The following is a 12,616-nucleotide window of genomic DNA, read 5'->3' on the forward strand; positions in this document are numbered from 1 at the left end:
CCCAAGGGGCGCATGCTGGGCCCTGAAGTGCCTTGCTGGGATGCACATCATGGGCTCGGCTGGACACGGCCCCATTGGACGCCCTGTGCTTGGAGGAGTCTGTGAGTGGCGGGGAGGAGGCAGGGCTCGGACGACTGTATTTATTTTGGGGGCTGCCGGAACCAACTACCACAGGCGTGATGCTTCAAACAGCAGAAATTCATTCTCTCACAGCTCTGGAGGCTTCAGATCTGAAATCAAACCCCGCCAAGCCTGTAGGGAAGACCCTTCATTGCTCCTTCCAGGTTCTGGTGGCCCCAGGTGCTCCGTGGTCTGTGCCTCATCACTCTAATTTCTGCTTGTCTTCATGTCACATGGCCTTCTTTTCTGTGTCCCTTAGACCTCCCTCTCCCTTTTCTCTTAAGGACACCAGTCATCAGAGTTAAGGTCCACCCTAAATCCAGAATGATCTCCCCTCAAGATCCTTCCTTAACTGAAAAAGCAAAGACTTTATTTCCAAATAAGGTATCAAGGGTTAGGACTTGGACACATCCCACTACAGCAACCTGGGAGCAGGAGGACACCTGCCAATGGTCCCCTTTTGTCCTGAGCTGTGAAGAGCAGCTGTTTCCTCTTCTCTCCATTGCCTGCCAAGTGGGTGAGTGTCCAGGGCCCTTATCCGGCTGCCAGCAGGCAGTGCGGAAGCTGCCCTGCGCCCTCTGGTGCCAGCAGCTGGCAAACAGCTGGTGCCCTTCCTTTGCCTGTTTCTGGGGTGAGCCTGTGCAGTTGTGCTGGGCCCGGGGAGGAGGCAGGTGCTGAAATCTTGCTCTCTGGGGCACGAAGAGCAGGCCTTCAGCCACCACAGAGCTGAGGCCGCTCAGCAGAGGGTGGGCCTTCCATGAAGCTACGAGCAGGGGCTGAGGATATTTCCCCAGGGTGCATGGGAAGAATGAGCCAGCTTTATCAGGTGCCCACTACTGGCCAAGTCAACATGGCAGAGCCCACCCAATACCCCCTTTGATGTCCCTCACTCTTTGAGCACTGCCACATCCAGTCCCTCCCGTGCCTAGTTTTTTACTTCCTTCCTGCTAACATTCCTACTTTGCTCATTCGTTTTCCAAATATTCACTTTGCTACTGCTAAGTGGTCAGTCGCCCATGTGTTAGGCACTGGGGGCATAATGACAAATAAGATTGGTACTTGCCTTCCAGATCATTTTTCCAGGATGTTATCTGCAGTGTGACATAGATGCCAACCTGCTCAATTGCGAGCTTGACACCTAGTCGTTTGCTCCATCTGACCGCCCCTCCCCCACCCAAACAAGTAATTTACTTTGCATATGCTCCTTCCCTGTGTCCTGATCCCAGCTAGTAAGGAACTGGCTAGCCATTCCTGGAAAAAACCTGATAAACTCAGTTACAATACTAGTATTAGTGTTTTAGCAAAAGGACTTAGAAGTGGTTGATAACCCAGCCAAAGAAAATTACTTATTTAGGATTTTTAGGAGTCTACGTAGCCAGGGGTGGGAGCAGTGAAGAGGGTACTCCCCAGCCTATGGGGTTATAGTGTGCGTGTGTGTTTGTTCAAGGATGATTTTCTGTAGGGCTCGTTATGGGAACACAATGGTATGATGGCAAGCTGGTTTTATTGGGCCATCATAATTGGAATAAAATGAGACCTTCTTGCCCAGATCATGAAAAAATAAGTTACAGAAAATAATAAAGCAAGATGCCTTCACCTGCAAAAGAGCAGTTGAACCCCTACCTCACACCATATGCAAAAATTAACTCAAAATGGATCAAAAACCTAAATATAAGAGCTAAAAACCACACAATTCTTAGAAAAAAGCCTAGGTGTAGATCATAATTACCTTGTATAGGCAATAGTTTCTTAGATATGACACCAAAAGCACAAGTAAGTAGTTTCCTACATCTAGCACCCAAAGTAAAAGCACCAAAATAAATGAATGGGACATCACCGAAATTTAAAATCCTGTGCTTCATAGGACATTATTAAGAAAGTGAAAAGATGACACAGAATGGGAGGAAATTATTTGGAAGTCATATATCTGATAAGGAACTTGGGTCTAGAATATATAAAGAACTCTTACAGCTCAATAATACAAAGGCACATAATCCAACTAAAAATGGGTAAAGGATCTTAATAAACATTTCTCCAAAGAAGACATACAAATGGCCAATAAGCACATGAAAAGATGCTCAACATCATTAGTCACCAGGGAAACACAAAACAATGAGATAAAACTTCACACCCAGTAGGATGGCTGCAATCAAAATGACAGGCGTTGGCAAGGATGTAGAGCAACGGGAGCCTTTATACACTGCTGGCAGGAATGCAAAATGGTGTAGCTGCTTTGCAAATCGTCTGCTACTCTCTCAAAATGTTAAACATAGAGCTACAGATGACCCAGCAATTCGACTTCTAGGTATATACCCAAAAGGAATGAAAACATGTCTACACAAAAACTTGTAGATGGATGTTCATAGCAGCATTATTCACAATAAACAAAAAAGTGGGAGTGACCCAAATGCCTATCAGCTGATGAATGGATAATAAAAATGTGGTCTATTTACACAATGGGACGCTCTCCGGCAGTAAAAAGGAATGAAGTGCTGACACAGGCTACAACATGGATAAACCTCAAAAATATTATGCTGGGTGAAAGAAGCCAGTCACAAAAGACCATATATTGTATAATTCTGTTTATGTGAAATGCCTGGAATAGGCAAATCTGTAAAGTCAGAAAGTAGCTTAGAACTTTCCAGGGGCTTTGGGGCAATGGGAGAAATGAGGAGAGACTACTAATGGGCTCAGGGCTTCTTTTTGGGGTGATAAAAATGTTCTAAAATTGATTGCAGGAGTGGTTGCAAAACTGCGAATATACTAAAAACCACTGAATTTCACACCTTAAATGCGTGAATGGTGTGCTATGTAAATTATCTCTCAAAAAAACAACCAGCCAACACAGACACACACACACACACACACACACACACACATACATGCATGCATGCACCAATCCCTTGGACTTCTCTGCTCAGGACTGGGAAATCCTGGAGCTCCAGAGGTGTAACCTTCAGAGCCAGTTTAATTATTCTGGGCTTGAATTAGGGTGGGGGCCCAGGGTCCAGTGAGGTGAGATGGGAGTGTCAGGGTTAGTTTTTCCAAGGGCATTACTGAATAAGCATTTTGGAATCAACTGATGGATGAGATCACTCAGTTTCAGGAGGCTGACTCAGGTGCCAAGGGAAACATTCCAGAAGGAATGGTTTATTGAGCACCATTCCTTTCTCTCTGAAGTCCCTACAGAGTTGGAGCAGGGTTGGAGCGGCGTAGTGGCCTCAAATGCCCCTACCTCAGCTGGTCCTGGTAACCAGCTCCTCCTGGGGCAGAAAGGAACAGAGCGCATTTCTCATTATGCAGATGGCCAGAGGAGGACAAGAAATTTCCACTTTAGAGGTTTTCAGAAATAGGATTAGAAGTCCGTATCCTCCAGATAATTTGGAAACTTCCCTGCCTAAAGAGAGAAAATGTTCCAACCGTTCAACTGAGATAGCCACTGAGTTGGCTGTGCATTCGGTCTGAAAACCTACTTACAAAAATTATCCAGCAAGTACGGATTAAATGCTTACCAAGTTGGGGAAAGATTGCTCACAGTAGGACTATCACAATCAAAAATTAAAACAACCATACTTGCTACGTTTGAGGAGATGGAAAACAAGATTGCAGATTGTGGCAGAGAACTTGAAACTAGGGGTAAAGGGTCAAATGGGAACTCTAGACGCGAGATGAAGAGCTCAGTGGATGAGCGGTAACCATCATATTATTCAGAGCTTAAGCGAAAAATCAAGGAATTAAAAAATAGATCAGAAGAAAATATCCAGAAAGAAGCATGAAGAGAGAAAAGTAGGGAAACAGCATAGAGAGGATATATCTGCACAGAGGGGACAATAGAAAGCCCCACATATGTGCACTCAGAGTCCCAGAAGGCGAAACGAGAGAGAATGCAACAGAGATGATATTTGAAAATAAAACAGCTGAGATTTTCACCAAATTGATGAAGGTCACTAAGGCACAGGTTGAAGAAACCCAGCAAATCCCAAGCAGAATAAATAAAAACAAGTTCACACCCAGCATGGCACATGGTGGTAAGACCATCAAAAACCAAAGACAAAGAGAAAACCTTAAAAACAGAAGGAGGGGAATTTTTTTCTTTCAAAGGAACCTGACAAATGACCTCTCAGCAGGAGTGAAGGCCCAAAGATAGCACAATGATATATTTAAAGGGCTGAAAAAATAACAACTGCCAATCTGAAGTTTTATTCCAATGAAAATACAAAAAAGGACATTTTCAAGCAAAATTTTCTACAAAAATTGGGAGAATTTGTCACTGAAAAATCTGCACTAAATGAAAACGATCCCAGAGGGAAGTTAAGAGATGTAGGGAAAAATAAGGAGGAAAAAAAAGGAGGGGGGTGCAGAATTTGGTGGTAACTCCAAATGAACATTACCTGCATTAAAAAAGATGTTTTGGAAAACAGTTTGTGGAGTTTCTCAAAATATTAAACATAAAGAGTTACCATGTGAGTCAGCAAGCTCACTTTTAAGTATGTTTGTGAGAGAAATAAAAACATGGGACCACACGAAAACTTGTACATAAATGTCCACTGATGGGTAAATTAATGAAATGTGGCATATTCATACAATAGAATATTAGCTGGAAATAAAAACAATGAAGCACTGATAGATGTTACAACACAGATGAACCTCAAAAACATTATGGCAAGTGAAAGAAGCCAGTCACAAAAGACCCACGTATTGTAAGATTCCATTGATATGAAATGTCCAGAGCAGGCAAATCCACAGAGAAGGAGGTAGATCCACGGTTGCCGGGGGCTGGGGATTGGGGGCACTGGGGAGTGACTGCTGATGGGTTTTTTGGAGTCAATGTCCTAAGAGACTCTTTGGAGTGACAAAATGTTCTAAGATTGACAGAGGTGGTAGGTGTACAACTCTGGGAATACACTAAAGATCACTGAATCGAGCACTTTAAATGAGTGAATGATAGTATATTTGAATTGTATCTCAATAAGGCCATTAAGAATAAATAATGTCTTATGGAGTTTAAAATATATATACTAAAAATATTCACAACTATGGATATAAGCTTGGAGGAGCACTGTCGCTGATGGTATTTTCTGAAGATGGCCACAACAATATCTCTAAACCCACGTGGTCATCTTCTAATGTGACTGTGACACTTGTTCCGCTGAGGTGGGTGTCCACGTGCCCTCCCCTTGAATCTATGTGGGCCTGTCACATCAGCAGACAGCATCTGACTTCCAAGGCTGGGTCATGAAGGGAAATACAGCTTTAACCTTGTTCTGACTCTTGGAATCAGCCACCATGCTGTGAGGAAGCCCAGGCAACCATGTGGGGGAGCCACTGCAGGTGGCCGGCTGACACCCCCAGCTTGGGTCCCAGCATCAGCACCGGGCATCAATGACAGGTGAGTGTACAGACATTCAGGTGATAGCAGCCCTCAGTCAGTGAATCAGCCCTAGCCTCTTTGGAACTTCCCAGCTGAGGCCCCAGACATCATGCAACACAGACAAGAGGTTGCCTTGGTGCCCTTTCCAAGTTCCCAACCCATAGAGTCTGTGATTATGATTAAAAGATTGCTGTTTTACACCATTAGATTTAGAGTGCTTTATTTTACAGAAATAAAGGATATAGGGATATATGGAGTTTAAGAGTTCTATAATCTACATATTGTCTTAGAAATAAATAAAAGTACCAAATAAAATTCAGCTTTGATAAATGAAGGATATATGTTGTAATCTCCCAAGTAGCCATTAAATAATAGTACAGGGGTATATTAAATCCAAGCTAATGGGGTAGGGGATGAAATAATAAAAAGCATTCAGTTTATCTAAAAAAGGCAAGAAAGGAGACAAACAGGAATACAGGCAAGAGAGGAAAACTATAAAGCTTTAGTAATGATAGATTATTTAGTAAAAGGATAGGTTAAAACCAAGTATATTTGTCAATACATTAATGTAAATGCTAGTTGCTCCAATTAAAAGGCAAACAAGCATGATTATACAGGATTAAAAAATCCAACTATGTACCATTTACAAGAGAATATCTAAAACATAGGAATATAGAAAGATTGAAAGTAAAACAATGGAAAGAGATAGTTACCTTGCAAATATTAACTAAAAGAAAGCTGTTATAACTATAATACCAAACAAAAGACACATTAATACATAAAACATTACTAAGTCATTTCACGATGATTACTCGGTCAATTCACCAGGAAGATAGAAGATAAATGTAAAGTCTACATGTGCCCAATAACAAAGCCTCAAATTGTAGAAAAACCAATAAGGAGAAATAAGCAAACATGAAATCATAGTGGGAAATTTTAAGACACCTTTCTCAGTAACTGATAGAATAACCACATTTTTAAAAAGTCATAAATGCATAGAGGGTTTTGAACCATATGATCAGCAAATTTACCTTAATGGTTATACAGAGAATACCAACTGCAGAACAGAGTCTTTTTAGGTGAGCATGGGCTACTTTTAGAAAACTGACCATGTTTTAACCATAAAGCAAGTCTTGCTTTCAAAGGATTGAATCATATAGAGTATATTCTCTTTGAGTAGAATTCAATTATGCTAAAAGTCAATAACAAAAGGTATCTCCATATGTTTGGAAGTCAAAAAATATACTTCTAAATAACCCGTGGATTAAAAAATTAATCATAAGAAAATTAAAAGCCATTTTGAAGTTCATTAAAATAAAAAAAAATCTACCAAAACTTGTGGGACTTACTATAAAGCCATGTGTAATATACAGTAGCTTTTACTGCAACGTCAGAAAAGAAGAAAGGATGGAAATCAGTGAGACAAGCATTGACCTCAAGGTTATGAAAAAGAGCAGCAAATTAAACCTAAACAAAGTAAATGAAAAGAAGCAACAACAATAAAAGGAAAAACTAATGAAATCGGAAAAGAAAATAAACATCTCTATAGATGCTTGGAAAATAAGAGAATATTAGAAATAATTTTAGATAATAAATTTGAAAAATTAGATTAAACGGACGTGTCTTTGTTCCAAAACACAATTTCCAGTTAATACTGGAGGAATGGGAAGATCTGAACAGTCTTAAAAGTATCAAATAGAATCTGTAACTAAAAAGCTAAAAAGTTTTCCAGAAAATATACTACTCAGCTCAGTTTGTTTTATGAATAACCTTTACCAAATATTTATGAGCTAACAACCCTAATCTTGCACAGACTCTTTCAGGAAAGAGAAAAAGGGAATATTTACCAGCTTGTTTTGTGAAGTGATCATAACCTTGATTCCAAAACCTGATGAGAAAATTGCAAGAAAGGAAAATTGGAGGCCAATCTCACTCACAAACATAGAAAAAAAATCCTAAACACCACATTAACAAACCAATGCCAGCAATAGGAACTATAATAGGAAAGAGAATACATCACATATTGGTTTTATTCTGGGACGACAGTCCTGGATAACATTGTAAAAATCAACAGAATAAAGAATAAAAATCATATCATCATCTCAAGATATAGAGAAAATGTTTGATGAAATTCATTATCCCCAAGATTACAACTCTTAGTAAGCAAGCTTGGTATAAAAGAGGATTTCCTTTGTTTCATAAAACACATCTGCAAAAATACCTACAAAAAACATCATACTCAACAGTGAAGCGTTGAAAGCTTTTTTTTTTGGAGACGGGAGCAAGGCAAGAACTCAAGAATTCTCCTCTTGATGCTTTTATTCAGCAGTGATTTGGAGGTCAGAGCCAGTGCAGTAGGGAAAGAAAAGTAAATAAAAGCTATAAGGAAGAAATAAAACAGCCATTATTCACAGCTGATACGCTACACAGAAAATCCAAAAGGACGTACAAATAGATGATTAATATCACTAGTTGATGGATGCAAGGTCAATACAGGAACATCAATGTACCAGCAACAAACGGAAAATGAAATTTAAAAACACATACTGGATTAGTTATTAATTGCATACCAAACCACTGGCAAACTCAGTATCTTAAAAAAAATCCCAATTCATTACTTTTTCGTGATTCTGTAGGTTGTCCGGGTGGCTCTCTGCCGGCCTTGGTAGGGTGCCCTCATCCGGCTGGCAGCTGGGCTGGGGCTGGGGTGGCCTAAGGTGGCCTCACTCATGTGCCTGGGGCGTCTGCTGAAATGCCTCACAGCATATTCCCCTGGTCAGCCAGAGAAGGGCGGGGAGCGGATGCCATCTTTTGTTGGGAGGAGCTGAAAATAATGGGCAGTCATACCTGATCCATCAGAGATGCCGCATACAAAGTGCCATTTACCTGGGAGTAAATCTAACAGTAGATGTGTAAGACCTCTCCGTGGAGAACTATAAAATACTATTAGGAGAAACATAAAATCTAAATCTATGGATGGTATGTTGGTTCTTGCCCTCCGAGAAGCAGACACCAAGGCAGGGCTGGCTGCACACAAGATTTATGATTATCAAGGGCCGTATTTCAGAAGCGGCCAGAAGAGATGCAGGGCAAGGGAGGAGAACCTTGGGCGGGCACCCTGCTCCCAGCACCTCGGTGGGTGCAGCAACCCGAAGCTCTCCGAACCCGATAGTTCAGAGATTTTTATCAATCATTACATAGGCATGATTAGTGACTTGCTCGATCTCCCGTCCCTCTCCTCTTGCCTCCCCGGAGACGGCGGGGGTGGTGCTGAAGGTCTCAGCTCTCTAATGGAGGCCAGTTCCCTGGCAACAGGTCCCTATTCTTAGGGGCTTTCCAACCGTCACCTCATTCACACAAACTCTGTGTGGCTGGAAGGGCTCTCATCACTTAGGAAATTCCAAAGGTTTTTAGGAGCTTTGTGCCAGAAATGGAGACCAAATGTACATTTCTTATTAGAAATCATAGCATCACAGAGCCCCAAACAGACTCAAGCATACGTGAACACTCGATTTTCCAGAAAGGAGTTGCAGAGAACTGGGTGATGGACAGTCTTTCCAAAACAGACGCTGGGGGTCTGTATGAGGAGAAATAAGACGCGGCCTCCTCCCTCACCTGGTAAACAAAATCTAGTCCTGGTTCAGCATGGATCTGAACGTGAAGGCAGAACAAAGAAGCTTCTAGGAAGTAAGGGAGGATGAGTTTGGGGTTGGGACATACATTTTGAGAAATATACAAAAATGCTAAGTATAACAGCAAATAAAGGCCAATGAATTCTCCTGCAGCAAAACTGAGGCCTGTTTTGGATGAGGGAGGGAGGAACTAACACAACAGCAAATTATTTAGAACTTGATCAACGTGGGAGTGGTGGAGGCCCAAGCCCGTGGATACAGGGCAAGCCATTCCCAGAGGCCAGGGCATCCTCTCAACTGCATTCATAGGAAATGAGAGAGATTTAAAAATAGGTGAACCAAATTGTCCACTTTGAAAGCAGAAAAAGAGCAACAAAATTAATCCAAAGAAAATAAGGGGAAAGAAAATAAAAACAGAGATCAGGGACACAGAAAACAAACAGAAAACAGAACAAAACAAAATGCTTGTGTTTTGAGAGGACAAATAAAATAGTCCTTCAGCAAAAAGCACCAAGAAAAAAGAATACACAAACAAATAAAATTGGAATTAAAGAGAGGGCATAACCAAGAGATGAAAAAATATGGTCAGAAACAATTTAACACCTCACATTTGAAAACCTGGGTGAAATGGACATTTTTCTAAGAAAACATTTATTAGCAAAACTGGCCCAGGAAGAAAGAGAAAAATCTGAATAGATAATGACCAAAAAGGAAGATGCAATACTAAACAACTACCCTCAAAAGGCATCTGGAAGTCATATATGTAAAAAAGCAAAACAAATAAACAAAACAAAGACAACTAAACTTGACAATTATTGGCTAAAAATGCAGAATAACATTGCTGTGGCCTTAAAGTCAGGACAGCCCTCCTAAACAGGAGGAAACAGCCAAGCCATAAAGGATAATGTTTATAAAAGGGACCATATCAAAAAAAAACACCCGTACCACAAGATACAAGTTCAAAGGTAAGCAGCACACGAATTTGCTCCATTTCTGTATGTAAGGGGCAAAATAGTAGCAGCCACAATACATGACAGACGCCTACACATGGGTCAGAGAAGACCACCCAGAAGGAATGGGGAAAGTCCCAACAGGACTGTCACGGAAGACAGAACCCATTTCCAAGCGGCTGACCAACACTGGAAGTTTGCAACTCAAGTTTGCAACAGCAGCGAGACACCTACATGCACCCATGAGTCAGCAAAAAATCCTGAAGTTCCTTGTATCTATAAGATGTTGTGGGAGTGTCTCCCCATACTCACCGGGTGCTGGGGGGGAAAGCCAGCGGGAGCGCCCCTTTAGATGGCACTTTGTTAGTGACTTAAAACTGAAAACTATTCATAAGATAACTGTTAGCAACTCGACTCCTTTGTGTTTATCTGAAAAAGAAAAAGCACAGTGACACATTAAAATGATAGTGTGTTGAATCAGAATAAAAATGAACAAATGAGAACCATTAGAAATTCATATGACTCGGTCTCAACAATATTACTGGGGAAAAAACAAGGCCGAAAAATCAGTCCAACGTGATGCTATCATCATAAAACCAACAAATGTTACATAGTTCCAGGAACATACAGGTGCAGAGAAGTATTTTAGAACATCGGGAAGGACAGAGGCCAAACTGAGAACTGGTGGGATATCTGGAGGACAGGGGGAGGCAGGGAAACCAAGACGAAGGTGGATTAAAGGGAGCATTCATTTTATCTGCATTGCTTTAAATTTTTAAAAGGAGAAAATGAATGTAATGTTTGTGCTGCAATAATATAGCAATAATAATACGGGACCCTGGTAAGGGCGGGCATCCCAGGTGGGCCATTTTGCTACAGAGTGAGTGTGTGTTCGTGGCAGTGCACAGGCAGGCAGTGTGCCAGGAGGGGCTAGTCACTGTGCAGGGTATTGGAGCAGGCGCCTGGCGCAGCCTTCAGTGGGTGTAAAAGCCGTTGGGTGGCTTGGGCCAGAGGCTGCATCCACGGCTTTCATTCATTAAGCCTTTGCCAAGCACCGAGGAGACCTCTGTAAGATGGAGTGATGGTTCAAGGCTTTAATGTGAGGCTCACTTGCGCCCGGCTGGCCTGAGACATTGTATGAACGAAGGGAAAGTGGGATTTACTGCAGAAGGAATGCACTGAGAAAGAATAGGGTAATAAGTTTTTGGAAAAAAGGAAGGAAGGGAAGGAAAGAGAGAGGGAGGGAGGGAGGGAGGAAGGGGGAGGGGAAACGTTGCAAAGCAGGCTATTGTTCTAAGAGGTTTTTCTAAATTCCTGTATTCCCCCTGGTGTAGGTAGATTCAGCTCCTAATACCAAAATAGTATTGGCTTAAGTCAGACATCTGTTTATTTTCCTTATGTCGGCATCCAGACACAAGTCCAGGGCAACGCTGTGGTCGCTGCTCTTGGGGACCCAGGCCCTTTCTTTCTTGTGGCTCTGTGCTCTCCACACATGGCTTCCATCGTATAGTCTCAGATGCAGTTCCCTGCATCCCAGCCACACACCCACCTGCAGCCAGTAGGAAGCAGGGAAGAAAAAGTAGAGGGCATGCCCCTTTGTTTTGCAGGTGCAGCCAGAATTGCACCCATCACTTCCATCCTTGTCTGGCAAGCCAGAGCTTGCTCGCTCGGCCCCTCTGAGCAGTAGGGGCTGCTGGGGATGTTATCTTCATCAGGGCAGCCATAGCCAGCTAAAACGTGGGGCATCTCTTCCTAAAGTACAAGGAGAGAAAAGGATAGTGGGAACAATTAGTTCCCACCACACCCTTCAGTCTCTCAACAACCAAGCTGGTGGAGCTGGCCACTCATCTGGTTCTAGCTTCTGGCCCCAGGACATTAGGGGAAGCCTTAAGGGGGAGGCTGGGGGAAGGCAGAGCAGGCAGCTGTGAGCCCAGATCTTCCAGGCGGGGCCAGCCGGGGCAGGTGAGTTAGTCAGTACAGGTGGTGCGGGGCCTCGCGGCAACACCAAGCTGCTGGCACAGTATGGTCAGGCAAGGGAGGTGGCCAGGCACAGCTTTCCAGAGCCAGCCTGGTCTCCTGCGCTGGTGTGGACAAGCGCAGGACAGCTGAGAGTCCTCCAGGAGAGGTCAGAGGGGACTCACAGAGGGTCAGGGTGGCACTGCAGCAAGGGTGCAATGCAGATTCACAGGTTAAGGCTGCCAGATTTAGCAAATAAAGGATCCCAGTTCATTCTGAATTTCATATAAATGAGAAATAGTTTTTTAATACACGCATCTCCCATATTCCACTTGCTGCTTATCTGGAATTTAAATTTAATTGTGTCCTGTATTTTATCTGGAAACCCTGAAAGGTTAGGGTTTAAAGGGTCCCAGCCAGGCCTCAGAGGGGTCTGAAGCCCCAAACAGGATGCCAATGAGAGCTGAAGGCACACATGGGGACCTCCAGGCTTGTTCTGATTCCCAGGAGCCACAGGGGCTGCCAGGCAGGCAGCAAGCAGGGGCCAATGCACAGGCCACAATGACTCTCCCCTGTCCTAGGGAGGG

This window comes from Manis pentadactyla, chromosome 4 (assembly GCF_030020395.1).
Source record: "Manis pentadactyla isolate mManPen7 chromosome 4, mManPen7.hap1, whole genome shotgun sequence".
Classification (NCBI taxonomy): Eukaryota; Metazoa; Chordata; class Mammalia; order Pholidota; family Manidae; genus Manis; species Manis pentadactyla.